Source organism: Scyliorhinus canicula, chromosome 1, assembly GCF_902713615.1.
Source record: "Scyliorhinus canicula chromosome 1, sScyCan1.1, whole genome shotgun sequence".
Classification (NCBI taxonomy): Eukaryota; Metazoa; Chordata; class Chondrichthyes; order Carcharhiniformes; family Scyliorhinidae; genus Scyliorhinus; species Scyliorhinus canicula.
In genome coordinates, this window is record NC_052146.1 from 72355623 (window position 1) to 72383614 (window position 27992).

Below are 27992 nucleotides of genomic sequence, written 5' to 3' on the forward strand. Positions count from 1 at the left end.
GGGGTCCGGGCAAGTATTGAGGGGTACCTCGAGGCGAATGATACAGGGGAGGTCCAGGTGGGGATGGTCTGGGAAGCCCTGAAGGCAGTGATTCGTGGGGAGCTAATATCCATCCGGGCACATAGGGAGAAGAGTGAGAGGAGTGAGAGGGATAGACTGGAGGGAAAGATTCTGGAGGTAGATAGGAGGTACGCGGAGGCACCAGAGGAGGGACTGTTGGGGGAGAGGCGCAGCCTACAGGCTAAATTGATTTGTTGACCACTAGAAAGGCGGAGGCACAGTGGAGGAAGGCACAAGGGGCAGTGTACGAACATGGTGAAAAGGCGAGCAGGATGCTGGCTCATCAGCTCCGCAAACGGGATGCGGCTAGGGAAATTGCTGGAGTGAGAGATAAGAGTGGGAATGTGGTGCGGAGGGGGTAGAGGTGAATGAGGTCTTCAAGGACTTTTACGGGGAACTGTACCGGTCGGAGCCAACGGTGGAGAGGAGGGGAATGGAGAGTTTTCTCGACGGGCTATCTTTCCGAAGGTGCAGGTGGAGGGGTTGGGGGCGCCGATTGAGCTGGAGGAGCTGGTTAAGGGGATCGGGCAGATGCAGTCAGGGAAGGCGCCTGGGCCGGATGGGTTCCCGATGGACCTAGTGGGCCCCCTGTTGGTGCGGACACTTAATGAGGCATGGGAGGGGGGACTTTCCCCCGATGATGTCCGGGCGCTGATTTCTTTAATCTTAAAGAGGGACAAGAACCCCCAGCAGTGTGGTTCGTACAGGCCCATATCTCTCCTTAATGTGGATGCCAAGGTGCTGGCAAAGATCCTGGCCACCAGGATAGAGGACTGTGTGCCAGGGGTTGTACACGAGGACCGACAGGGTTTGTGAAGGGAAGGCAGCTGAACACGAATGTGCGGAGATTGTTGAATGTCATCATGATGCCAGCGATTGAGGGGGGGCTGAGATAGTGGTGTCGCTGGATGCGGAGAAGGCGTAAGAGTGGAGTGGGAGTACTTATGGGAGGTGTTGGGGAGGTTTGGATTTGGTGAAGGGTTTATTAGATGGGTGAGGCTACTGTATGGCACCGATGGCGTGTGTGGCCACGAATGGGAGGAGGTCGGAGTACTTCCGGCTTTACCGAGGGACCAGGCAGGGTTGCCCCGTCCCCTTCTTGTTTGCATTGGCAATCGAAACCGTTGGCAATGGCGTTCAGGGATTCAGGAAGGTGGAGGGATTTGGTGCGGGGTGGGGAGGAACATAGGGTGTGTTGTATGCCGATGACCTGCTACTGTATGTGGCGGACCCAGTGGGAGGGATGCCGGAGGTGATGGAGCTGCTAGTTGAGTTTGGGACCTTTTCAGGCTATAAACTAAATCTAGGCAAGAGTGAGGTGTTTGTGGTGCACCCTGGGGACCAGAGGAGGGAACTGGTAGGCTCCCGCTTAAGAGGGCAGGGGAGAGTTTTAGGTACCTGGGGGTGCAGGTGGCCAGGGACTGGGGGACTCTTCACAAGCATAATTTCACCAGACTTGTAGATCAGATGGAGGAGGAGTTCAAGAGGTGGGACATGCTGCCATTGTTGTTGGCGGGGAGGGTTCAGTCCGTCAAAATGACAGTGCTTCCGAGGTTCTTGTTCCTCTTTCAGTGCCTGCCCATCTTCGTCCCCAGGGCCTTTAAGAGGGTGACTAGCATTATTTTGAGCTTTGTGTGGGCGCATGGGACTCTAAGAGTGAAGAGGGTTTTCCTGGAGCGGCCAATGTGTCTATGGTGCGTAAATGGGTGATTTTGGGGGGGGGGGGGGGGAAGAAGAAGGGAGATGGCGTCTTGTAGAGGTACGAGCCTGGGTGCCTTGGTAACGGCGCCGTTGCTGCTCTGCTCTCTCCTAGGAGGTATACCACGAGCCCGGTGGTGGCGGCAACCCTAAGAATCTGGGGACATTGGAGACGGCATAGGGGGGAAATGGGGGGCTCGATGGAAGCTCCATTAGGTGGAAATCATCGGTTCATCCCAGGGAACACTGATGGGGTATTTAGGGGGTGGTATAGGGTGGGCATCAGTAAATTGAGGGACCTGTTTATTGACGGGAGGTTTGCGGGCCTGGGGGAATTGGAAGATAAATTTGGGCTCCCCCAAGGGAATATGTTCAGATACTTGCAGGTAAAGGTGTTTGCTAGGCGACAGGTGGAGGAATTTCCTTTGCTGCCCTCGTGGGGGGTGATGGACAGAATGCTTTCGGGGGTGTGGGTCGGAGAGGGGAAGGTGTCTGACATTTATAAGGTAATGCAGGAGGTGGAAGAGTCGTCAGTGGAGGAGCTGAAGGCTAAATGAGAGGGGGAACGAGGGGAGCAGATAGAGGATGGGACTTGGGCGGATGCCTTGGAAGCACTTGTTGAAGCACTTGTCAAGAGGAAGAAGAAGGCTTATGTTATGATGAGACATAAAGGCTCAGTTAGGGCACTTGAGAGTTACAAGTTAGCTAGGAAGGACCTAAAGGGAGAGTTAAGAAGAGCGAGGAGAGGACACGAAAAGTCATTGGCGGATAGGATCAAGGAAAACCCTAAGGCTTTCTATAGGTATATCAGGAACAAAAGAATGACTAGAGTAAGATTAGGGCCAATCAAGGATAGTAGTGGAAAGTTGTGTGTGGAATCAGAGGAGATGGGGGAAAGCGTTAAATGGATATTTTTCGTCAGTGTTTACACTGGAGAAAGACAATGTTGCCGAGGAGAACACTCGGGTTCAGTCGACCAGGCTAGATGGAATTGAGGTTCAAAAGGAGGAGGTGTTAGCAATTTTGGAAAATGTCAAAATAGATAAATCCCCTGGGCCAGATGGGATTTATCCTAGGATTCTCTGGGAAGCCAGGGAGGAGATTGCAGAGCCTTTGTCCTTGATCTTTATGTCGTCTTTGTCGACAGGAATAGTGCCGGAAGACTGGAGGATAGCAAATGTTGTCCCCTTGTTCAAGAAGGGGAGTAGAGACAACCCTGGTAATTATAGACCTGTGAGCCTTACTTCGGTTGTGGGTAAAATGTTGGAAAAGGTTATAAGAGATAGGGTTTATAATCATCTTGAAAAGAACAAGTTGATTAGCGATAGTCAACACGGTTTTGTGAAGGGTAGATCATGCCTCACAAACCTTAGAGTTTTTTGAGAAGGTGACCAAACAGGTGGATCAGGGTAAAGCTGTTGATGTGGTGTATATGGATTTCAGTAAGGTGTTTGATAAGGTTCCCCACGGTCGGCTATTGCAGAAAATAAGGAAGTATCGAATTGAAGGTGATTTAGCGGTTTGGATCAGTAATTGGCTAGCTGAAAGAAGACAGAGGGTGGTGGTTGATGGCAAATGTTCATCCTGGAGTTCAGTTACTAGTGGTGTACCGCAAGGATCTGTTTTGGGGCCACTGCTGTTTGTCATTTTTATAAATGACCTGGAAGAGGGTGTAGAAGGATGGGTTAGTAAATTTGCAGATGACACGAAGGTCGGTGGAGTTGTGGATAGTGCTGAAGGATGTTGTAGGATACAGAGGTACATAGATAAGCTGCAGAGCTGGGCTGAGAGGTGGCAGATGGAGTTTAATGCGGAAAAGTGTGAGGTGGTTCACTTTGGAAGGAGTAACAGGAATGCAGAGTACTGGGCTAATGGCAAGATTCTTGGTAGTGTAGATGAACAGAGAGATCTCGGCATCCAGGTACATAAATCCCTGAAAGTTGCCACCCAGGTTAATAGGGCTGTTAAGAGGCATATGGTTGTGCTAGCCTTTATAAGCAGAGGGACTGAGTTTCGGAACCACAAGGTCATGCTGCAGCTGTACATAACTCTGGTGCGGCCGCACCTGGAGTACTGCGTGCAGTTCTGGTCACCACATTATAGAAGGATGTGGAAGCTTTGGAAAGGGTATCAGAGGAGATTTACTAGGAGGTTGCCTGGTATGGAGGGAAGGTCTTACGAGAAAGGCTCAGGGAATTGAGGTTGTTTTTCGTTAGAGGAGAGAAGGCTGAGAGGTGACTTAATAGAGACATATAAGATAGTCAGAGGGTTAGATAGGGTGGAAAGTGAGAGTCTTTTTCCTCGGATGGTGATGACCAACACGAGGGGACATAGCTTTAAATTGAGGGGTGATAGATATAGGACAGATGTCAGAGGCAGTTTCTGTACTCAGAGTAGTAGGGGTGTGGAACGCCCTGCCTGCAACAGTAGTAGACTCGCCAACTTTAAGGGCATTTAAGTGGTCACTGGATAGACATATGGATGAAAAATGGAATAGTGTAGGTCAGATAGGCTTCAGATGGTCACAGGTCGGCGCAACATCGAGGGCCGAAGGGCCCGCACTGCGCTGTAGTGTTCTATGTTCTAGGGTTAACTCTTCCTCTTCATGTGCGAGGCTTAGTCTCATCCAATTTAAGGTGCTGCACCGGGCCCATATGTCTGTGACTCGGATGAGTAGGTTCTTTGGGGACGAGAGGTGCACCAGGTGTTCGGGAGTCCAGCGAATCATGCCCATATGTTCTGGGCATGACCGGCACTGGAAGAATTCTGGAAGGGAGAGACGAGGACTGTGTCGAGGGTGATTGGATCCAGGGTCAAACCAGGTTGGGGACTCGCGCTTTGTGGAGTTGCGGCGGAGCCAGGAGTGCAGAAGGCGAAAGAGGCCGGTGTTTTGGCCTTTGCATCCCTAGTAGCCCGGCGGAGGATCTTGCTGCAGTGGAAGGATGAGAGGCCCCCAAGTGTGGAGACCTGGATCCAGTTGACATGCGGGATTTATAAAATTGAGAGGTCAAATTTGCCGAGAGGATCAGTACAAGGGTTCTATAAACGGTGGCAGCCTTTTCTGGACTTTGTGACTAAAAGATAGGTATTTTTAGCAGCAGCAACCGGGGGGGGGGGGGCGGGGGAGGGGGGGGCTGTTCTTTATTTTTTTTTCTTTTTTTCTATGGTTATTTAACTTAATATTGTGTTAATTTAGTTGTTGTTAATATGTTCTGTTGTTCATTTGAGGTTGGGCGAATGTTTATGACTGTTTTGTTGGTATTTTATTGCTGTTCGTTGTTATATAAATACAACATTTTTCAATAAAAGTTTTTTTTTAAAAGGAGGGAAAGAGTTACGAAGAACTGGGATTTTTCAATCAACCATTGAATCATGTAATTAATACAGGTAAACAGTAACATCCTAGACCATATCTTTGTCTTAATTTCTGAATTGTTGGCTTATCGCACATGCATTAAAAATCAATTTAAAATATCTATAATAAAGCTATACGTCATACCAAAACACACAAAGTTAAAAAAATACAATCCTCTTGCTGATGTGATCATATTTTTTTAAATATAAATTTAGAGTACCCAATTCTATTTTTCCCAATTAAGGGGCAATTTAGCGTGGACAACCCACCCACCCTGCACATCTTGGATGTGGGGGTGAGACCCACGCAGATATGGGGAGAATGTGCAAAATCCACATGGACAATGAACCTGGGCTGGGAGGAAGCCAGGTCTCGGCGCCGTGAGGCAGCAGTGCTAACCACTGCACCACCGTGCCACGTCTGCTGATGTGATCATACAGTGATGTGGATAGTTTTTGTAGGTACCTTGTCCTGCTAGTTTATTCAGAAAGTACTTGGAAGCTTGAGAGGGTGTGAAGCGGGGTTCAGAGATAATTATTATTAATCTGCTCTTATAGCTACTTTAGAATTTACTGCATTTTATAAAATAAACTGAATCATTTAAAAAAGAGAAACTAAAGTAAAAACAAAGAATAGTTTGGTGTGGAGGTGTTTTTTGACTATAAATATAGCCCATTACTGGCAGTTAGGTTTTATAGCTCTGAAGTGGATGAGAAAGCACTGTATAGACCACTGAGAATAGATCAGTAAAAGGAACAGGTAGAAACATCTAAAACATTCCAGTTTATACCACTTTAATTGCTGGCGTTATTGGAGATTAACACATTTTCTTTAAATTTAAATATTTGGTTATGCTGATTTGTTGAAGCTACTAGTTACTGGATCAGTCTCGGGGTAAGATAACATTCAAATTTCATTAATTCTGTATGCATTCAATGAGGATGCCAGAGCTAAAAGCACATTTGGAACATTGCATTTCCATTTATAGATGCTCCATTAGTCCAGGCACAGGATTATCCAATACTACTTATGCTGTTCAACTGAAAATCCTCTGAAAGTATTCATCTGCAAAGCTTACCATATGACAATCTGAAAAAATGATTGCACACTTTTAATTGGAAAGATTAATTAGATATGAAACCAGTTTTAATAAATAAATCCTTCATCTGTGTAAATTGGATCATTCCCTAAACATAGTAGTATCTAATTAAATGTCCCTTCAATGTTTAAGAAATGAATTTGTGTGTTAATCTGTTTATTTATAAATACCACATCTGGCCCAGCTGAAAATAACTTCCACAGATCGGAGCTGAAGATTACTTTATTACACTGACCATGAGGTTCAAATCCTAGCAGGGCCAATATAATTTGTGAAGTTAAGGTGCAATGGCGGCTCATGGTCAAGTCAGTGGTCATCACTGTTGCTTCACAGCACCAGGGACCCGGGTTAGATTCTCAGCTTGGGTCACTAGAGAGTCTGCCACGCTCACCACTTGTCTGCGTGGATTTCCTCCAGGCACTCCAGTTTCCTCCCACAAATCCCGAAAGACACATTGTTAGGTGAATTGGACATTCTGAATTCTCCGTGTGTACCGGAACAGACACCGAAGTGTGGCAACTGGAGGGAATTTTCACAATAACTTCATTTCAGTGTTAATGGAAGCCTACTTGTGACACTAATAAAGATTATTATTAATTTGTCTCAACCTGATCTGAATTGATGGCAACACAGGTGAGCTCTCAGCTATATAATTTCAAACATAATACTTCCATGGTTGAGCTGATGAGAAGTGATTTGGTTAAATTGGGTCAAGATTGGCTAAAGGAGACTAAAAATAGGAATAAAACCAGAGGCTTTAATTAAACCCTTTCGGTTACTGCAGATTTAGATATTACTACTTCAAAAAAAAAAATCACATTTGTAACAGCTTTAACATAGCATTTATACATCTCACATTGCACCCATTTGAGTGCTACACAATCACAATAATAGAATACAGCAGTGGGGGAGGCTATTTGATCAGCTTTGTCTGTGCCAACTCCTTGTTGGCATGCTTGCGAGGAGATACTTGTTAGGAAGGAAGATGTGTTGGGCGTTTTGAAAAACTGGAGGATAGACAAGTCCCCCGGGCCTGACAGGATATATCCAAGGATTCTATGGGAAGCAAGAAATGAAATTGCAGAGCCGTTGGCAATGATCTTTTCGCCCTCGCTGTCAACAGGGGTGGTACCAGAGGGTTGGAGAGTGGCGACTGTCGTGCCCCTGTTCAAAAAGGGATAACCCTGGGAATTACAGGCCAGTTAGTCTTACCTCGGTGGTAGGCAAAGTAATGGAAAGGGTACTGAGGGACAGGATTTCTGAGCATCTGGAAAGACACTGCTTGATTAGGATCGTCAGCACGGATTTGTGAGGGGTAGGTCTTGCCTTACAGTCTTATGACTTCTTTGAGGAGGTGACCAAGCATGGGATGAAGGTAAAGCAGTGGATGTAGTGGTACATGGATTTTAGTAAGGCATTTGATAAGGTTCCCCATGGTAGGCTTATGCAGAAAGTAAGGAGGCATGGGATAGTGGGAAATTTGGCCAGTTGGATAACGAACTGGCTAGATAGAAGACAGAGTGGTGGTGGATGGCAAATATTCAGACTGGAGCCCAGTTACCAGTGGCGTACCGCAGGGATCAGTTCTGGATCCTCTGCTATTTGTGATTTTCATTAACGACTTGGATGAGGGAGTTGAAGGGTGGGTCAGTAAATTCGCAGATGATACGAAGATTGGTGGAGTTGTGGAGAGTGAGGAGAGCTGTTGTCGGCTTCAAAGAGACATAGATAGGATGCAGAGCTGGGCTGAGAAGTGGCAGATGGAGTTTAACCCTGACAAGTGTGAGGTTGTCCATTTTGGAAGGACAAATATGAATGCGGAATACAGGGTTAACGGTAGGGTTTTTGGCAATGTAGAGGAGCAGAGAGATCTTGGGGTCTATGTTCATAGATCTTTGAAAGTTGCCACTCAAGTGGATAGAGCTGTGAAGAAGGCCTATGAAAGTGCTAGCGTTCATTAGCAGAGGATTGAATTTAAGAGCCGTGAGGTGATGATGCAGCTGTACAAAACCTTGTTCAGGCCACATTTGGAGTACCGTGTGCAGTTCTGGTCCTCATTTTAGGAAGGATGTGGAAGCTTTGGAAAAGGTGCAAAGGAGATTTACCAGGATGTTGCCTGGAATGGAGAGTAAGTCTTATGAGGAAAGGTTGAGGGTGCTAGGCCTTTTCTCATTAGAACGGAGAAGGATGAGGGGCGACTTGATCGAGGTTTATAAGATGATCAGGGGAATAGATAGAGTAGACACTCAGACTTTTTCCCCAGGTGGAACAAACCATTACAAGTGGACATAAATTTAAGGTAAATGGTGGAAGATATAGGGGGATGTCAGAGGTAGGTTCTTTACCCAGAGTAGTGGGGGCATGGAATGCACTGCCTGTGGAAGTAGTTGAGTCGGAAACGTTAGGGACCTTCAAGCGGCTATTGGATAGATACATGGATTAGGGTAGAATAATGGAGTGTAGATTAATTTCTTCTTAAGGGCAGCACGGTAGCATTGTGGATAGCACAATTGCTTCACAGCTCCAGGGTCACAAATTCAATTTTGACTTGAGTCACCGTCTGTGTGGAGTCTGCACATCCTCCCCGTGTGTGTGTGGGTTTCCTCCAGGTACTCCGGTTTCCTCCCACAGTCCAAAGATGTGCAGGTTGGGTGGATTGGCCATGATAAATTGTCCTTAGTGTCCAAATTCTATGATTAACCTGGGACAAAAGTTCGATACAACATCGTGGCCGAAGGGCCTGTTCTGTGCTGTATTCTCTATCTATCTATCCTTGAAAGGGCAATTCAATTAGTCCCACTGCACCCCCCCCCCCCCCCCCCCCCCCCCCCCCCCCCGCACCCACCAACAGCCCTGAAAGAATTTCAAGTATTTAATTTTTAATAATCTTTATTGTGACAAGTAGGCTTACATTAACACTGCAATGAAGTTACTGTGAAAAGCCCCTAGTCGCCACATTCTGGAACCTGTTTGGGTATAGAGGAAGAATTCAGAATGTCCAATTCATCCAACAGCACATCTTTCGGGATTTGTGGGAGTAAACCGGAGCAAACCCACGCAGACATGGGGAGAACGTGCAGACTCCGCACAGTGACCCAAGCCGGGAATCAAACCTGGGACCCTGGAGCAGTGAAGCAACAATGCTACCCACTGTGCTACCATGCGACCCCTTAGCTAAATAATTATTTTTTAAAAATAATTTTTAGAGTGCCCAATTCATTTTTCCAATTAAGGGGCAATTTAGCATGGCCAATCCACCTACCCTGCACATCTATGGATGTGGGGCGAAATCTACACAAACACGGGGAGAATGTGGAAGCTCCACACACACAGTGACCCAGAGCCGGGATCGAACACGGGATCTCGGCGCGGTGGGCAGCAGTGCTAACCACTGTGCCACCGTGCTGCCCCTTAACCAAATAATTTTAACCAGATATTTGAGTTTATCAAATTCCATTCAGAAAGTTATTAAATTTGCTGCCACCACCCTTTGTACATTCCAGATCATAAAACCTCATGGCGGAAATGTGTTTCTCAAGTTGCCTCTGGTTCTTTTGCCAATCACCTTATAACCTACATCAGATCCTGCTCCGCTGGAAGCAATTTTTCCTCATGGAGTATATCAAAATCATTCATAACGTTGAACGCTATCAAACATAGAAAATAAGAGTAGGCCTTTCAACCTAGCTGCTCTGCCATTTAAAATGATCATGCCTGATCCTCTATCTCAACAGCAACTACCCAGCCATGGCTCTTAGCATACCCATCGACACTTTAGAGTCTAGAAATCTATTACCTTTGTGACTATATTCAGTGACTTGGCCTCACTAGTCACTGCCTGCCTCTTCGAAAAAGATCCATTTATTCCTACTGTTTCCTGATTGCTCACCAATTCACAATCATAGAACATACAGTGCAGAAGACCATTCAGCCCATCGAGTCTGCACCGACCCACTTTAAGTCCTCACTTCCACCCTACCTCCGTAACCCAATAATCCCTCCTAACCTTTTTGCACACTAAGGGCAATTTAGCATGTCCAATCTATCTAACCTGCACATTTCTGGACTGTGGGAGGAAACCGGAGCACCTGGAGAAAACCCACACACACAAGGGGAGAATGTGCAGACTCCGCACAGATAGTGACCCAGTGGTGAATCGAACCTGGGACCCTGGCGCTGTGAAGCCTCAGTGCTAACCACTGTTCTACTGTGCTGCCGCATGCCAATATATTGCCCAACCCCATGCACTTTAATTTTGCACACTAATCTCTTCTGAGACTTTATCAAAAACTCTGAAAATCCAAATACCCACCCACCCTTATCTATTCTACTAGCTACGTCCTCCACAAACTAGAGTAGATTTATCAAATGCGATTTCCCTTTCATAAACCTATGTTGTATTTGTCTATTCCTGATGATATTTTCTGTGCCCTGTTATTGCATCCTTTATAATAGACTCCAGCGTTTTCTCTACTATGAACGTTAGGCAAACTGGTCGGTAATGCCCCGTTTCCTCCCTCCCATCTTTTCTAAATAGTGAGGGTAACATTTGACACCCTCCAATTTGCTGGAACGGTTCCAGAACCAACAGAACTTTTCCAAGATGACATCCAACACATCCACTATTTCCATGGCCACCTCCTTTAGTACCTTGGGATGTAGATCATCGGGCCGTGGGGATTTATCAGCCTTCGGTCCCATTAATTTCTCCAGCACAAGGCAGCACTGAAGACCTGGGTTACTGTCCATGTGGAGTTTGCACATTCTCCGTATATGCGTGGGTCTCACCCCCACAACCTAAAGATGTGCATCCAAAGTGGATTGGCCACGCTAAATTTCCCCTTAATTGGAAAATAATTGGGTATGCAAAAAAAATTTTAAATGGGGAAAAAATTAATTTCTCCAGCACCATTTTTCTAGTAATACCAATTTCCTTCAATTTCTCCTTTTCACTAGACACTTGGTTCCTTAGTATTTCTGGGAATTTATGAGTCTTCCACCGTGAAGAGAGAACTAGAGTTGCTTAATTGCTGCCATTTCCTTGTTCTGCATTATAAATCTTCCAATTTTGGACTGTAACAGACTGTAATGTAACAGACCTACATTTGTCTTCACTGCTCTTTTTTCAAATACTTGCAGAAGTTTTTACATAACGTTTACATAACATAACTTTCATGTTACTTAATCTTCACTGCTCCAAGAACAAATAACAAGACATAACAGGAACAGGCCTTTCGGCCCGCAAAAGCCTGTCCAGGCCATGATACCACCCTTGGTCAAAACCCTCAGCACTTCCTTGCGCTGCATCCCTTTATACCCATCTTATCCATGTATTTGCTGAGATGCCTTTTGAACGCCGTTAATGTATCTGCTTCCACAACCTCCTCTGGCAGCGCATTCCAGACATTCACCACCCTCTTGTGTAAAAAAAAAACTACCTGCCTTGCACATCTCCTCTAAACTTTGTCCCACGGACCTTAAACCTATGCCCCCTAGTGACTGACCCCTCCACCCTGGGAAAGATTGCCTGCCCACCCATTCTATCCATGCCCCTCAATCTTTTAGACCTCTATCAGGTCACCCCATAACCTCCGACTTTCTAATGAAAACAGTCAGAGTCTAGTCAGCCTCTCAGTCAGAGTCTATTCAGCCTCTCAGTCAGAGTCTAGTCAGCCTCTCAGTCAGAGTCTAGTCAGCCTCTCAGTCAGAGTCTAGTCAGCCTCTCAGTCAGAGTCTAGTCAGCCTCTCAGTCTAGTCAGCCTCTCAGTCAGAGTCTAGTCAGCCTCTCAGTCAGAGTCTAGTCAGCCTCTCAGTCAGAGTCTAGTCAGCCTCTCAGTCAGAGTCTAGTCAGCCTCTCAGTCAGAGTCTAGTCAGCCTCTCAGTCAGAGTCTAGTCAGCCTCTCAGTCAGAGTCTAGTCAGCCTCTCAGTCAGAGTCTAGTCAGCCTCTCAGTCAGAGTCTAGTCAGCCTCTCAGTCAGAGTCTAGTCAGCCTCTCAGTCAGAGTCTAGTCAGCCTCTCAGTCAGAGTCTAGTCAGCCTCTCAGTCAGAGTCTAGTCAGCCTCTCAGTCAGAGTCTAGTCAGCCTCTCAGTCAGAGTCTAGTCAGCCTCTCAGTCAGAGTCTAGTCAGCCTCTCAGTCAGAGTCTAGTCAGCCTCTCAGTCAGAGTCTAGTCAGCCTCTCAGTCAGAGTCTAGTCAGCCTCTCAGTCAGAGTCTAGTCAGCCTCTCAGTCAGAGTCTAGTCAGCCTCTCAGTCAGAGTCTAGTCAGCCTCTCAGTCAGAGTCTAGTCAGCCTCTCAGTCAGAGTCTAGTCAGCCTCTCAGTCAGAGTCTAGTCAGCCTCTCAGTCAGAGTCTAGTCAGCCTCTCAGTCAGAGTCTAGTCAGCCTCTCAGTCAGAGTCTAGTCAGCCTCTCAGTCAGAGTCTAGTCAGCCTCTCAGTCAGAGTCTAGTCAGCCTCTCAGTCAGAGTCTAGTCAGCCTCTCAGTCAGAGTCTAGTCAGCCTCTCCGCATAGCTAACACCCTCCAGATCAGGCAATGCCCTGGTAAACCTCCTCTGCACCCTCTCCAAAGCCTCCACATCCTTCTGGTAGTGTGGCGACCAGAATTGTGCACAATATTCCAAGTGTGGCTATACCAAGGTTCTATACAACTGTAGCACGACTTGCTAGTTTTTATACTCAATGCCCCGTCCAACGAAGGCAAGCATTCCATATGCTTTCTTGACTACCTTGTCCACTTGTAAAGATCTGTGGGCCTGTACGCCTAGATCTCTCTGACTTTCTATATTCCCAAGGAGAACACCTCCAGTTCCTCTAGTCTACACATAATTCAAGTTTGTCCACCCTAGCACCATTCCAGTAAACCTCCTGTGTTGCCTCTCAAAGGCCCTAACATCCTGAAATGAAATGAAATGAAAATCGCTTATTGTCACGAGTAGGCTTCAATGAAGTTACTGTGAAAAGCCCCTAGTCGCCACATTCCGGCGCCTGTCCGGGGAGGATGGTACGGGAATCGAACCGTGCTGCTGGCCTGCTTGGTCTGCTTTAAAAGCCAGCGATTTAGCCTTGTGAGCTAAACCAGCCCCTCCGAAGGAGTGATGCCCAGAATTAGCCACAGCAACTGGGGATCAACGCACTTGTTTTAATTCCTTACTTTTGTGCTTACAGACTAGCTACAAAGTGAAGGACCTCATTTGCCTTTTTAAGTCTTTTCAACTTGCCCTGCCACATGCAATTGTATATGTAAATCTCAAGGTCTCTGTTCCTGAACTCGCTTTAAAGCTAAACCATTTAAATTCATATAATCTCTCTTCATTCTTCCTACCAAAATGAAATGTAACATGTCAGTCATCTGCCATGTGACCCTGTCTGTTACTATCCTGGTCATTGTCTATTCAGCCTCTCAGTCAGAGTCTATTCAGCCTCTCCGCATAGGTAACACCCTCCAGATCAGGCAATGCCCTGGTAAACCACCTCTGCACCCTCTCCAAAGCCTCCACATACTTCTGGTAGTGTGGTGACCAGAATTGTGCACAATATTGTCCAGCAAATTTCCAAGTTTCAGTTTATCTGAAAACTTTGCAATTAAGCTCTCTATCCAATCCAGATCATTTATAGATTTTTTTTTAAAAAGTCTCACCACTGACCCCTAATGGATACCACAGCATACTTCCCTCCAGTCTGAAAATAACCTCACTACGGTTTGAGTCTTTATCCCTAAATCCAAAAACAAAACACATGCAAAAAAAATGCACAATTTTAAAATCTCAACTTTATGAGAAGTTTGTAACCCAAGCCGACTTGAACCTCGCTGCTGCACCCGATCTTAAGCACAGGAAGTCTGTGACCCAAGCAGACACAAACCTCGCAGAATGCACCCAGCCATAAATGTAGGATGTCCAGTTGTTTGTCTGCACTATCACCTAACGAACCCTCTCCTGCAAGCAGAATCTTGGGTAGCACCACAGGTGGGAACTTATTGCAGGTACTCTATATTTATTATTCAGTGGTACATCTTACTTTGAATCATTTTATTTACTTTAGAGTAAATTGGCTAGCCTAGGCTTCAGCAGGGTAGGTGTAGATGCAGTAATCGAAGAAACTGAATTATCTGAAATCCAAGATGCAATCAGTCTCGAGGTTATCAGATAATAAAGGACATTCAACCTATATGACTCTGCCCCTTAGTCAATGATATATCCATGCAGCCACCATCTTCTTAATCCCGCTTAATTTGGCTAGCAATGTGGTAATTTAGAACAACATAGAACATAGAGAAATACAGCACAGAACAGGCCCTTCGGCCCATGATGTTGTGCCGAACTTTTGTCCTAGGTTAAATATAGTGTCCAAAATTCTATGATAATCTAAGGGCAATTTATCATGGCCAATCCACCCAACCTGCACATCTTTGGACTGTGGGAGGAAACCGGAGCACCCGGAGGAAACCCACGCACACACGGGGAGGATGTGCAGACTCCACACAGACAGTGACCCAAGCCGGAATCGAACCTGGGACCCTGGAGCTGTGAAGCAATTATGCTATCCACAATGCTACCGTGCTGCCCTTAAGAACAAATTAATCTACACTCCATTATTCTACAATAATCCATGTACCTATCAAAGATGTTTTCAACATCCATGTATATTTCAACCTCAAGTTGGTCAAACACTTTGTCTTTATTAAGTCCATGCTGACTTTAATTTATTAACCTATATTTTTCTATGTCCCACTCACTTTTGTCCCAATTAATGGCTCTAAACATTTGTCGGCTGACTGGCTTGTAGCTGCCAGGTTTATACCTCTTCACTCTGAACAGGGGTGCAACCATTTACAATATTTCAGTTCTTTGGCACCACTCCCATATCAATGGAAGCTTGACCAGAGCCTCTCCAATTTTCACCCTTACTCCCTCATGCAATCAACAGTGTATCCTATTCATTTCAAGTGATTTTTCCACTTTGAGCACTGTCAACCTCAGTACCATTTTATAGACAATTTCTCTACTATTTCCTCCTTTACTATGACACTGGAAACATCTTATTCAATGTAATCAGATGCAAAACACCCATCCTCTGCCCTACATGACCTTTGTGATCCCTAATCAATTTGCATCTCAAGTTCTTCCCTGTACTTTTTATATTCAGTTTGGTTCTCTCCTAGAACACAAGAAATAGTAGTAGACCATCAGGTCCATCGATTCTGCTCAGCCCTCTTTCCTGGCCAAACCCCAAATCCTCCATTCACTTAAGATTACTGAAGTCGATCTCAGTCTTGAATGTGAGTGGTGGGTGATGTTACATTTCACTGGGACCATTCAAGAATCTAGTGAAATTTAGAAGAATCACAGCTAGTGCATCCACCATCTCTATGAAAACGCAAGGAAATAGGCAATCAAGTAGAGGGGACGTGGTGGCTTTTGATCCCATTAGTCTCTCCAGTACATTTTTCAAACACACGAGTTAGGCGGCTACTTGGCCCCTCAAGCCTGCTCGGCTGATCTAATTTTATCCTTAATTTCACATTTCTGCCTACAGCTGACAATCTTTTACCCCCTTTCAAGAATCTATCTATTTCTACTTTAAAGATATTCAAAGACTTTCCTCAACAACATTTTGGGAAAGAGTGTTCCAAAGATGCAAGACACTCAGAATTTTTTTTAATCTGCCTTAATTGGGCAACCCCTTATTTTTAAACAGTGCCCCCTAGTTCCATGTTTTACCACAAGAGGAAACATCCTTTACACCCTGTCAAGTTCCCTCAGGATTTTGCATGTTTCAATCAAATCACCTCTTACTCTTCTAAACTCCATCTAAAAGCCTGACCTTCCAACCTTTCCTCATAAGATAATGATCCCTTTCCAGCCCTTTCGATGGACCTGATGGTCTACTATTATTTCTTGTGTTCTAGGAGAGAACCAAACTGAATATAAAAAGTACAGGGAAGAACTTGAAGCAAATTGATTAGGGATCACAAAGATCATGTAGGGGAGAGGATGCAGGTATTAGTCCAGTAAACATTATCTGAACTTCTTCATCTTTCTTTAAAGTAAACCAGTACTGTACGCAGTACCACAGATGTGGTCTCACCAATGTCCTATATAACTGAAGCATAATGTCCCGACTCTTGCATTCAATTCCCATTCCAATAAACGATAACATTTTATAAGCTTTGCTAAATTATTTGCTGCACCTGCATACAAACCTCATGTGATTCATGCACCAGGACACTCAGATCCCTCTGCATCTCAGAGCTCCTCAATCTCTCACCATTTAGATAATATGCTTTTTTATTCGGCCTGCCAAAATGGACCACCTTAGATTTTCCCCAATTATACTCAATTTGCCAGATCTTTGCCTACTCACCTAACCTATCTATATCCTTTTGTAGCAAGTCCTCGTTGCAACTTACTTTCGTACCTCTTTTGCATCGTCAGCAAACAATACTATTTGTCCCTTCATTCAAATCATTTTTGTAAATTGGAAAGAGTTAAGGCCTGTGACATACCACTCGTCATATCCTGCCAACATTGCCTATTGTTTTCTGTTGGCTAGCCAATTTTTATCCATGCCAATGTCACCCACTGCATCATGCGTTTTTATTTTTCACAAAACAAGTTTTGAGAAGACGGGAAATTATAGGCCGGTTAGCCTGACTTTGGTCATTGGTAAGATTTGAGAGTTCATTATTAAAGATGAGATCACAGGAGTACTTGGAAGTGCTCGTGACAATAAGCAATTTTCATTTCATTTCATCCTTCTAAACATCAACGAGTACAGACCCAGAGTCCCCAACAGTTCCTCATACGACAAGCTCTTCATTCCAGGGATCATTCTTGTGAACCTCCTCTGGACCCTTTCCAAGGCCAGCACATCATTAGATACGGAGCCCAAAACTGCTCACAGTACTCCAAATGGGGTCTGACCAGAGCCTTATACAGCCTCAGAAGTATATCCCTGGTCATGTATTCTAGCCTTCTCGACATGAATGCTAACATTGCATTTGCCTTCCTAACTGCCAATTGAACCTGCACGTTAACCTTATTGAAACTTACAAGATACTGCGAGGCCTGGATAGAGTGGACGTGGAGAGGATGTTTCCACTTGTAGGAAAAACTAGAAGCAGAGGACACAATCTCAGACTAAAGGGACGATCCTTTAAAACAGAGATGAGGAGGAATTTCTTCAGCCAGAGGGTGGTTAATCTGTGGAACTCTTTCTCGCAGAAGGCTGTGGACGCTGTCTTTAAGACAGAGGTAGATAGGTTTTGATCAATAAGGGGATCAGGGTTTATGGGGAGACAGCAGGAGAATGGGGATGAGAAATATATCAGCCATGATTGAATGGCGGAGCAGACTAGATGGGCTGAGTTGCTTAATTCTGCTCTTATGTCTTATGGTCTTACAAAATGCTTTCCGAAAATTCAATTCAGGACATCTATGGATTCGCTTCACAGCACCTGTTACTTGTCAAAAAACTCCAATAAATTGGTTAAGTACGATTTCTCTTTCACAAAACTATGCTGACTCTGCTCGATTACCTTGAACTTATCGGAGTGCTCTGTTGGAACATCTTTAATAATAGTTTCTCGCACTTTCCCCCCAGTTGTAAGTTAACTTGCCTAAAGATTATTGCTTTCAGTCTCCCTCACTTTTTGAATGACATTGCATTTGAGTTGCATTAGCTAGCTTTCAAACGTGTGGAACCTTCCCCAAATATAGTGAATTTTGGAAAATTAAAACCAACACATCAACGATCTCACTAGCCACTCCTTTTAGGGACCTAGGATCCATCAAGGCACAAGGACTTAATTTTTTGGAACTGCGGGTTGACAATACCTACTTGTGCGGTGATTGTAATTTTCTAGAGTGCTTCCCTCCCTTCCAACTCCTGACTTGTATCCTCTAGAATGTTACTGTATCCTCTAGAATGAAAACCAACGCAAAATACTTGTTCAATTCCATCTCCTTATTTTCCATTAACCACCCCCGAGGTTGACTTCCTAGAGGATCAATGCTCAACTTGTTGACTATGTTTTCCTAATATCTATAGAAACACTTTTTCTAATATCTATAGAAACTTTTACCATCTGTTTCTTATTTCTAGCTATCTCTTACTTTAAATTTTCTCTAATCTTTTAGTCATTCATTGTTTTTTTTTAAAAATATCTTGCCCAATTTTCTGACCCGCCGCCTACCTTTGCCCAATTTTATGCTTTTAAGTTTGCTACTATCTTTAACTTTTTAAGTTAACCATGGATGATGGGTCCTCTCCTTGGAATGTATCTATTCTGAAATGTCCCCTTAAATTGTGTATTCTGAAATGTCCCCTTAAACGTCTGCCACTGCATCTCTATTGATCTAACCATAATCAAAATTGCCAGTTCACTTCTAGTGGATCAACTTCCATGCCTTCATAATTGCCCTTATTCAAGTTTAAAATACTAGTCTTAGACTTCCTCTTCTTTCCCCCAAAATGAATGTAAAACTAAATCATGATCATTGCTACCTATGGACACCATTATGAGGACATTAGTTAATCATACCTTAGTGCATAATACCAGGTCCAGTACAGCTCACGCCCTGGTTGGCTTCAGACGTACTGATTTAAGAAATTACTCTGAAAACATTCTATGAATTGGTCATCTATGCCAGCATTTAACAAACTTTTTTCCCGGGACCCAACTGGCTGACCTATGCAACCCACACCACGTTCGCTAACCTTTAATGTGAAAAGGAACCTACTTGGTCCTCACAATCTCACTTGAATCAGGTTCAAAGGAGGAGATGACAATGCGCTTATCAAGTGCAGACCTTAGCCAGTTGCTCTGTGCTGTCTTCGTCTTTATGAAAACAAAATCTAACCTTGCACATGCAGGTCGGCATGAAGCGCAAGAGCAACAAAATGCTTATTTTGCTCAGCACTGAATACTCCTGGGAGATGCTACCAGAATGCTGACAGCCTCATGGGCTTTCTGCGTGTTTTTAATTTGAAGTCAGCTGTTAATAATGGACTCTGGGGTCTCAACCTCAAAAGTAATTTTTCACCCACTTCTCTTTCAAAATCTGAAACTTTTCCTCTCATTTGCCATTAATTTTCTGCAAACAACATACATGGGATTTGCATCCTTATTTGCATTGGCACAATTGACAAAAGCATAACTCAAGAAATCATCTTTATACTGCTTTGTTCCAGAGTTAAGTTTCTTCTTTGTCGGCCGTTAACCAGGGGCCCTCGAGCTCTGCTCAGGGCTCACACGAACACTGCTCTGACCTGTCCTGGACTTGCCTGAGCAGCTATCTCCACCAGATTTGGTGGTGAAATCCTGTCCAGTAAGCAGGTAAGATGCCTATTGAAGTCTCTGGCTGTCTCTCACTTTTAAGAAAACGATCGATCTTCATGTTCCTCTTGCCAGCAGCTGCTAAATGGAAGCAGCTCTGCTTGGCAGCATGGCCGGCGCAGGCTTGGAGGGCCAAAGGGCCTCTTCCTGTGCTGTATTTTTCTTTGTTCTGCTTTGTGATTTGGCACTAAAAGCACGTACACGTAGGGCGCTTGACAAGTGTATGTGCAGGGCACAGGACCTGCTATCTGCTGCTGCTTCTGGCTGAAAGACTGCGCACAGTCTCATTTGAAAGGTGGCAGCGTCACCATTCTCAATGTAAAAGCCGGCATTAGGGCGGCATTTGGCGCAGTGGATAGCACTGGGACTGCGGCGCTGAGGACCCGGGTTTGAATCCCAGCCCTGATCACTGTCCGTGTGGCGTTTGTACATTCTCTCCATGTCTGCGTGAGTTTCACCCCCACAGCCCAAAGATGTAGGTACATTGGCCACGCTAAATTGCCCCTTCATTGGGAAAAAAAATAATAATTGGGTACTCTAAATTATTAAAAAAAAAGTAAAATCCTGCATTCACCCATGGGCGCTTCTCCCAAGATTGGGACCACTGCGGGACTGGCACAACTGATAGCTCCACAACCCTCCCGGTCACAACCCACACTTGGAAAAATCCCAATCTACACTACCGTTGCTCATTCCAGTTGGTATGCAGATTAAAATCCTCCATGATGACCACCATACCTCCCACTATTTCTTCTTGATACTCCATCCTACTGTGTGATTACTGTTAGGGTGCCTGCACATCACTCCTACAAGTGACTTCTTGCCTTTACCATTCCCCCATCACTACCCAAACTGCTTCTATATCCTGGTTTCCTGAACTTAGGTCATTTGTCTCTATTTTGCTCATGTTTTCTTTAATTAACAGAAACATCCCATACCTTTTCCCAACTTATTAAAAATCAGTCCTGTCCCTTCCTGACATGGTCCGTTTACCATTTCTCAAATTAACACCATACACTCTTCCTTGATTTGTATTCTGTACTGCATCTGCCCACATTTGATCCCTTGCCTCCACTATTAAGTTTAAAACCCTCTCTACGTCCCTAGTTACGCAGTCGCAAAATACACTTTTGGCTGGGGTTAGGGGGTCGGAGTACTCAGCAATCGTGGTTTTAGATCATGCTCCGCATTGGATGGATGTGGTTTTGAAGAATGGGGTAGCCCAGAGGTCAGGTAGAGAATGGACATGGGGTTGTTAGCAGACCAGACCTTCTGCGGCAAGATTAGGGAGGTGATCAAGTGCTATGTGGGGTTTAACTGCACGGGGGAGGTCTCGCAGTCAGTGGTTTGGGAGGCTCTGAAGGCAGCAGTGAGGGGGAGGTGAGCTTTTTGAAGGCTAAGGTGGATAGGGAGGAATGTCAAAGACTGATACGAGAACAGTCTGGAGATGGATGGGAGACCCAGGTCTCCTGGCTAAGAGGAATGATGTGGAGATGCCGACGTTGGACTGGGGTGAGCACAGTAAGAAGTCTTACAACACCAGGTTAAAGTCCAACAGATTTGTTTCAAACACGAGCTTTCGGAGCGCAGCTCCTTCCTCAGGTGAATGGAGAGGTATGTCTCCTCTCCATTCACCTGAGGAAGGAGCTGCACTCCGAAAGCTCGTGTTTGAAACAAACCTGTTGGACTTTAACCTGGTGTTGTAAGACTTCTTACTGGGCTAAGAGGAAGGAATTGCAGGCGAGGTTAGACTAATTATTCACGGGGAAAGCGTCCGTTGACAAGGGCGAGGAGGGCTATTTAACAGTATGGGGAGAAGGCAGGACAAACACTCGCCGGCCAGCTCTGGAGAGAGGCAGTGGAGAGGGAGACAGCTCGGGTACAGGATAGGGCGGCGAAGTTGGTGGTGGCTCCGGAGCAAATTCATGAAGTATTTGAGGAATTTTATAGGGACCTGTATAGGACGGAGCCGCAGTGGAAGGAGCGGGGGATGATGGAATGTTTGGACGGGCTGGAGCATCTGAGGCTGGGAGAGGAGGATAGGGCAGGTTTGGAGGAGCTAGTGGGGAGCAGGTGAAGGAGGTGACTGGGTGGATGCAGGCAGGGAAGGCAGTGGGGCCCAATGGGTGCCCAGTCAAATTTTAAAACAAATTTAAGGACAGGTTGGTGCTGTTGATGGTGAGAATGTTTGATGCGATGAGTAGGGATGCCTTGCCGCAAACAATGAGGCAGGCTTCCATCTCGTTGCTATTTAAGGACAAGGAACCAGTGAACTATGGGTTGTATAGGCTCATACCGCTGCTGAATGTAGATGCCAAGAATCTGCCACGGGTGTCGACGTTAAGGTTGGAAGGGAGATGATTGGGAATCATCCCGAAGATGATTGGGAAGGACCAGATAGGGGTATGCGAAGGGAAGACAGTTGCTCTCGAATGCGAGGTGGTTGTTGAAAGTGGTCTTTTCTCTGGTGGAGGAAAGGGAGAAGGAGGTGATGGTGGCGCTGGACGCAGAAGGCATTTGATTGGGTAGAGTTATTTGATGGCGGTACTGGAGAGATTTGGTATTAGGCTGTTGTACAAGGAGCCGATGTCTAGTGCACACAATAATAGAATGAATTCAGATATTTCACACGGGGTGCGAGGCATGAATGTCCTATATCCCCCCTTCTGTTTGCATTGGCCATAGAGCCCTTAGCCTTTGCGCTGATGAGCTCTGGGTTTTGGAAGGGGATAGTGAGGGAGTGGGTGGGGGACATAGGGTGCCTCTATATGCCGATGATCTCCTGTTGTATATTTCGGAACGAAGCACATTGCTGGGGAGCATAATGGAACTGCTCCTTGAGATTAGGGGTTTTTTTTCGGGCTATAAATTGAATCTGGGAAAAACAGGAATTTTATGGTCTCCCCACCGGGAGTAGGAGCTGGGGTGGGGAAGCTGTCATTCCGCTCGGCTGTCACACACTATAGGTATTTGGGGGTGCAGGTGGCCCAGGATTGGGCAGGACTTTGGAAGTTTTATGTCACTAGTTTGGTGGGGATGGTGATGGCCGACCTGCTGAGGTGGGATAATATCCCTCTGTCGTTGGCGGGCCGGGTGCAGGCAGTTAAAATGAACGTTTAGCCACGATTCATGTTTTTGTTCCAATGTCTGCTGGTCTTTTTACACAAGTCCTTCGTCACGGGGGTGGACAGGCCGATCTCCTCTCGTTCACCAGGATGGAGGTGGGCTCTTATAGGTGGTCGCTGTTTTGGGCGCTGGCAACAGCATCACTCATGATGGCCTCAGGGAAGTATTCAGAGACTCTGGTGGCAGTGGCAAAGATTTTGAGGCAGTTTAGCCAGCATGTTAAGCTGGGGACTAAGACAGGGGAGTCGCCAATTAGTGGGAATCATGGGTTTGAGCCGGGAGGATGGAAGCGAGGTTTTGGGGATGAAGGAAAAGGGGCGATACTGTGGCACAGTGGTTAGCACTGCCAGGTTAGCACTGCAGCCTCACCGTGCCAAGGACCCAGGTTCGATCCCGGCTCTGGGTCACTTTCCATGGGAGTTTGCACATTCTTCCCATGTCTACGTGGGTCTCGCCCCCACAACCTAAAGATGGGCAGGAGGGTTGTCCTCTTGAGGAAGAAAGGGTGTCCATGGAGGGGATCAATAATAAATAATAATAATCTTCATTAGTGTCACAAGTAGGCTTACATTAACACTGCAATGAAGTTAGTGAAAAGCCCCTTGTCGCCACACTCCGGGCCTGTTCGGGTACATTGAGGGAGAATTCAGAATGTCCAATTCACCTAACAGCACGTCTTTCGGGACTTGGAGACGGCAGAGTGACCCAAGCCGGACCTGGGAAGGCAAAGTGGGAGTAAGAGTTGGGGGTGGCACTGGAAGAGGGACTGTGGCGTGAATGCCTCGACTTTGTGTGCGAGGTTGGGGCTGATACAGCTAAAAGGTAGTGTACAGGGCACACCTCACAGAATCATGGATGAGCCGGCTGTTCGAAGAGGTGGAAGATGTCTGTGAGCAATGTGGGAGGGGTCCCGCAAACCATGTTCATATGTTTTGGTTATGCCCGAAGCTGGAGAGGTTCTGGAGGATGGTGTTTAGTACAATTGTGGGGATCTTGCATGTGGATGTGGAGCCCGGTCCCCAAGAAGCTATATTCGGGGTGTCAGACCAACCAGAGCTGCAGACAGGAGCGAGGGCAGATGTCGTAGCCTTTGCCTCGCTGATTGCGCTATGTGGGTTTTGTTGGGATGAAGGTCAGTTTCTTCACCTTGTGCCTCGGCATGGCGGGCAGACTAGCTGGAGTTTTGACCATGGAGAAGGTGAAGTTTGAGCTTGGGGGGGGGGGGGGTGGTGAAGAGATTGTATTGAAAATTTGTTGAATAAAAATACTTTTTGAACATAGAACATTACAGCGCAGTACAGGCCCTTCGGTCCTCGATGTTGCGCCAACCTGTGAAATCACTCTGAAGCCCATCTACACTATTCCCTTATCATCCATATGTTTATCCAATGACCATTTAAATGCCCTTAATGTTGGCGAGTCCACTACTGTTGCAGGCAGGGCATTCCACGCCCTTACTACTCTCTGAGTAAAGAACCTACCTCTGACATCTGTCCTATATCTATCTCCCCTCAATTTAAAGCTATGTCCCCTTGTGCTAGACATCACCATCTGAGGAAAACGGCCCTCAATGTCCACCCTATCTAATCCTCGGATCATCTTGCATGCCTCAATTAAGTCACCTCTTAACCCTCTTCTCTCTATCGAAAACAGCCTCAAGTCCCTCAGCCTTCCCATACAAGATCTTCCCTCCATACCAGGCAACATCCTGGTAAATCTCCTCTGCACCCTTTCCAATGCTTCCACATCCTTCCTATAATGCGGCGACCAGAACTGCACGCAATACTCCAAATGCGGCTGCACCAGAGTTTTGTACAGCTGCAACATGACTTCATGGCTCCGAAACTCAAACCCTCTACCAATAAAAGCTAACACACAGCGTGCCTTCTTAACAACCCTATCAACATGGGTGGCAACTTTCAGGGATCAATGTACATGGACACCGAGATCTCTCTGCTCATCCACACTACCAAGAATCTTACCATTAGCCCAGTACTCTGTCTTCCTGTTATTCCTTCCAAAATGAATCACCTCACTTTTCTGCATTAAATTCCATTTGCCACCTCTCAGCCTAGCTCTGCAGCTTATCTATGTTTTTCTGTAACTTGCAACATCCTTCTGCACTGTCCACAACTCCACCAACTTTAGTGTCACCTGCAAATTTACTCACCCATCCTTCTACGCCCTCCTCCAGGTCATTTATAAAAATGACAAACAGCAGTGGCCCCAAAATAGATCCTTGTGGTACACCACTAGTAACTGAACTCCAGGCTGAACATTTCCCATCAACCACCGCCCTTTGTCTTCTTCCAGCTAGCCAATTTCTGATCCAAACTGCTAAATCACCCTGAATCCCATGTCTCCGTATTTTCTGCAATAGCCTACCATGGAGAACCTCATCAAACGCTTTGCTGAAATCAATATACACCACATCAACTGCTTTACCCTCTGTGGTGATTGTAGATCTGGGCAGATGCAATACAACTGAGCAAGCACTAGAGGGAGCACGGGAGAGCTATAAAATCACAGGGACAGGAAGTGAGGACACACTTCACGGAAGGCAGAACTCGTAGCAGGACACAGACAGCATTTGAGGTAGCCGTAAGTTAAGCTCTGAAGACAGAACAAATTCACAATAAAGCATCTTCTCCAACTTTGAGACTACGAGCTTTATTAAGACACAAGAGAATCCTAGGATAAATCCCATCTGGCCCAGGGGACTTATCTATTTTCACACTTTCCAGAATTGCTAACACTTCCTCCTTATAAACCTCAAGCCCTTCTAGTCCAGTAGCCTGTATCTCAGTATTCCCCTCGCCAACATTGTCTTTTTCCTGTGTGAATACGGATGAAAAATTTTCATTTAGCACCTCTCCTATCTCCTCGGACTCCATGCACAACTTCCCACTACTGTCCTTGACTGGCCCTACTCTTACCCTAGTAATTATTTTATTCCTGACATACCTATAGAAAGCTTTAGGGTTATCCTTGATCCTACCTGCCAAAGACTTCTCATGTCCTCGCTTGGCTCTTCTTAGCTCTCTCTTTAAGTCCTTCCCAGCTAACTTTTAACTCTCGAGTGCCCTAACTGAACCTTCACGTCTCATCTTTGCATAAGCCTCCTTCTTCCTCTTGACAAGTGATTCAACTACTTTAGTAAACCACGGTTCTCTCGCTTGACCACTTCCTCCTTGCCTGACAGGTACATACTTATCAAGGACACGCAGTAGCTGTTCCTTGAACAGCTTCACATTTCAATTGTGCCCATCCCATGCAGTTTCCCTCCCCATCCTATGCATCCGAAGTCTTGCCTCATCGCATCATAATTGCCTTTCCCCCAGCTATAACTCTTGCCCTGCGGTATATACCTATCCCTTTCCATCACTAAAGTAAACGTAACCAAATTGTGGTCACTATCACCAAAGTGCTCACCTACCTCCAAATCTAACATCTGTCCTGGTTCATTGCCCAGTACCAAATCCAATGTGGCCTCGCCTCTCGTTGGCCTATCTACATACTGTGTCAGGAAACCCTCCTGCAAACATTGGGCAAAAACGGACCCATCTAAAGTACTCGAACTATCGCGTTTCCAGTCAATATTTGAAAGTTAAAGTCCCCCATAACAACTACCCTGTTACTTTTGCTCCTATCCAGAATCATCTTTGCAATCCTTTCCTCTACATCTTTGGAACTTTTCGGACGCCTATAGAAAACTCCCAATACGGTGACCTCTCCTTTCCTGTTTCTAACCTCAGCCCATACTACCTCAGTAGACAAGTCCTTATCAAACGTCCATTCTGCCACCGTAATACTGTCCTTGACTAACAATGCCACCCCTCCCCCTCTTTTACCACCTTCCCGGAGCGTACTAAAATATCTATACCCCGGAACCTGCAACAACCATTCCTGTCCCTGCTCTATCCATGTCTCCGAAATGGCCACTACATCAAAGTCCCAGGTACCAACCCATGCCGCAAGCTCACCCACCTTATTCAGGATGCTCCTGGCGTTGAAGTAGGCACACTTTAAACCACCTTCCTGCCTGGCGGTACATTCCTGCAACTTTGAAACCTTATTCATGACCTCACCACTCTCAACCTCCTGTATACTGGAGCTACAATTCAGGTTCCGAACCCCCTGCTGAATTAGTTTAAACCCTCCCGAAGAGCATTAGCAAATTTCCCCCCAGGATATTGGTACCCCTCTGGTCCAGGTGTAGACCATCCCATTTGTAGAGGTCCCACTTACCCCAGAATGAGCCCCCAGGTATCCAGGTATCCAAAACCCTCCCTCCTGCACCTTCCCTGTAGCCACGTGTTCAATTGCTCTCTCTCCCTATTGCTCGCCTCGCTAGCACGTGGGACGGGTAACAACCCAGAGATAATAACTCTGTTTGTTCAGATCTAAGTTTCCACCCTAGCTCCCTGAATTCCTGCCTAACATCCCCATCCCTTTTCTTACCTATGTCGTTGGTGCCTATGTGGACCACGACTTGGGGCTGCTCCCACTCCGCCTTAAGGATCCGGAAAACACGATCCGAGACAGCGCGGACCTTGGCATCTGGGAGGCAACACACCAACCGCGGGTCTCTCTCGTTCCTACAGAATCTCCTATCCACCCCCCTAACTATGGAGTCTCCAATGACTAATGCTCTACTCCTCTCTCCCCTTCTGAGCAACAGGGACAGACTCTGTGCCAGAGACCTGTGCCCCATGACTTACCCCTGGTAAGTCCCCCCACCCGTATCCAAAGCGGTATACTTGTTACTAAGGGGAACGACCACAGGGGATCCCTGTACTGACTGCTTCCTCCCAGCCCCTCTCACCGTCACCCATTTAGCTTCATTCCCAGGAGTAACTATATCCCTGAAACTTCTATCTATGACCACCTCTGCCTCCCGAATGATCCGAAGTTCATCCAACTCCAGCTCCAGTTTCCTAACAAGGTTTCTGAGGAGCTGGAGATGGGTGCACTTCCCACAGATGAAATCAGCAGGGACACTGATGGCGTCCCTCACCTCAAACATTCTGCAGGAGGAACATTGCATTGCCTTTCCTGCCATCCCCTCTAGATAAAACAAAAAAAAGAAAGGAAGAGCTCACTTGATATTCACTCAACCCCATAGGTTAGAGGAGGTGGAAGGATGGGGGATACTACAAGTGTAGTGTCTCGGGTTTAGCAACCGCCCAACTTATATACAGGTACTAACAAGGCTGCTTCTCCTGCAAGGTAAATTTTTAAATAGGGAAACTTACCTTCCCGACAGACCCCTGGCCACTGTTCCCACCGGAAATCTGAAGGCCGCTTCTCCTGCAATGTA

General features: G+C 46.0%; 1 protein-coding gene across 1 annotated transcript in view; it reads right to left on the minus strand.

The window, feature by feature from the left end:
- Positions 1-27992, minus strand: part of mapk1 (mitogen-activated protein kinase 1) — a 292687-nt gene that overhangs the window by 156280 nt on the left and 108415 nt on the right. The window lies entirely within an intron of this gene.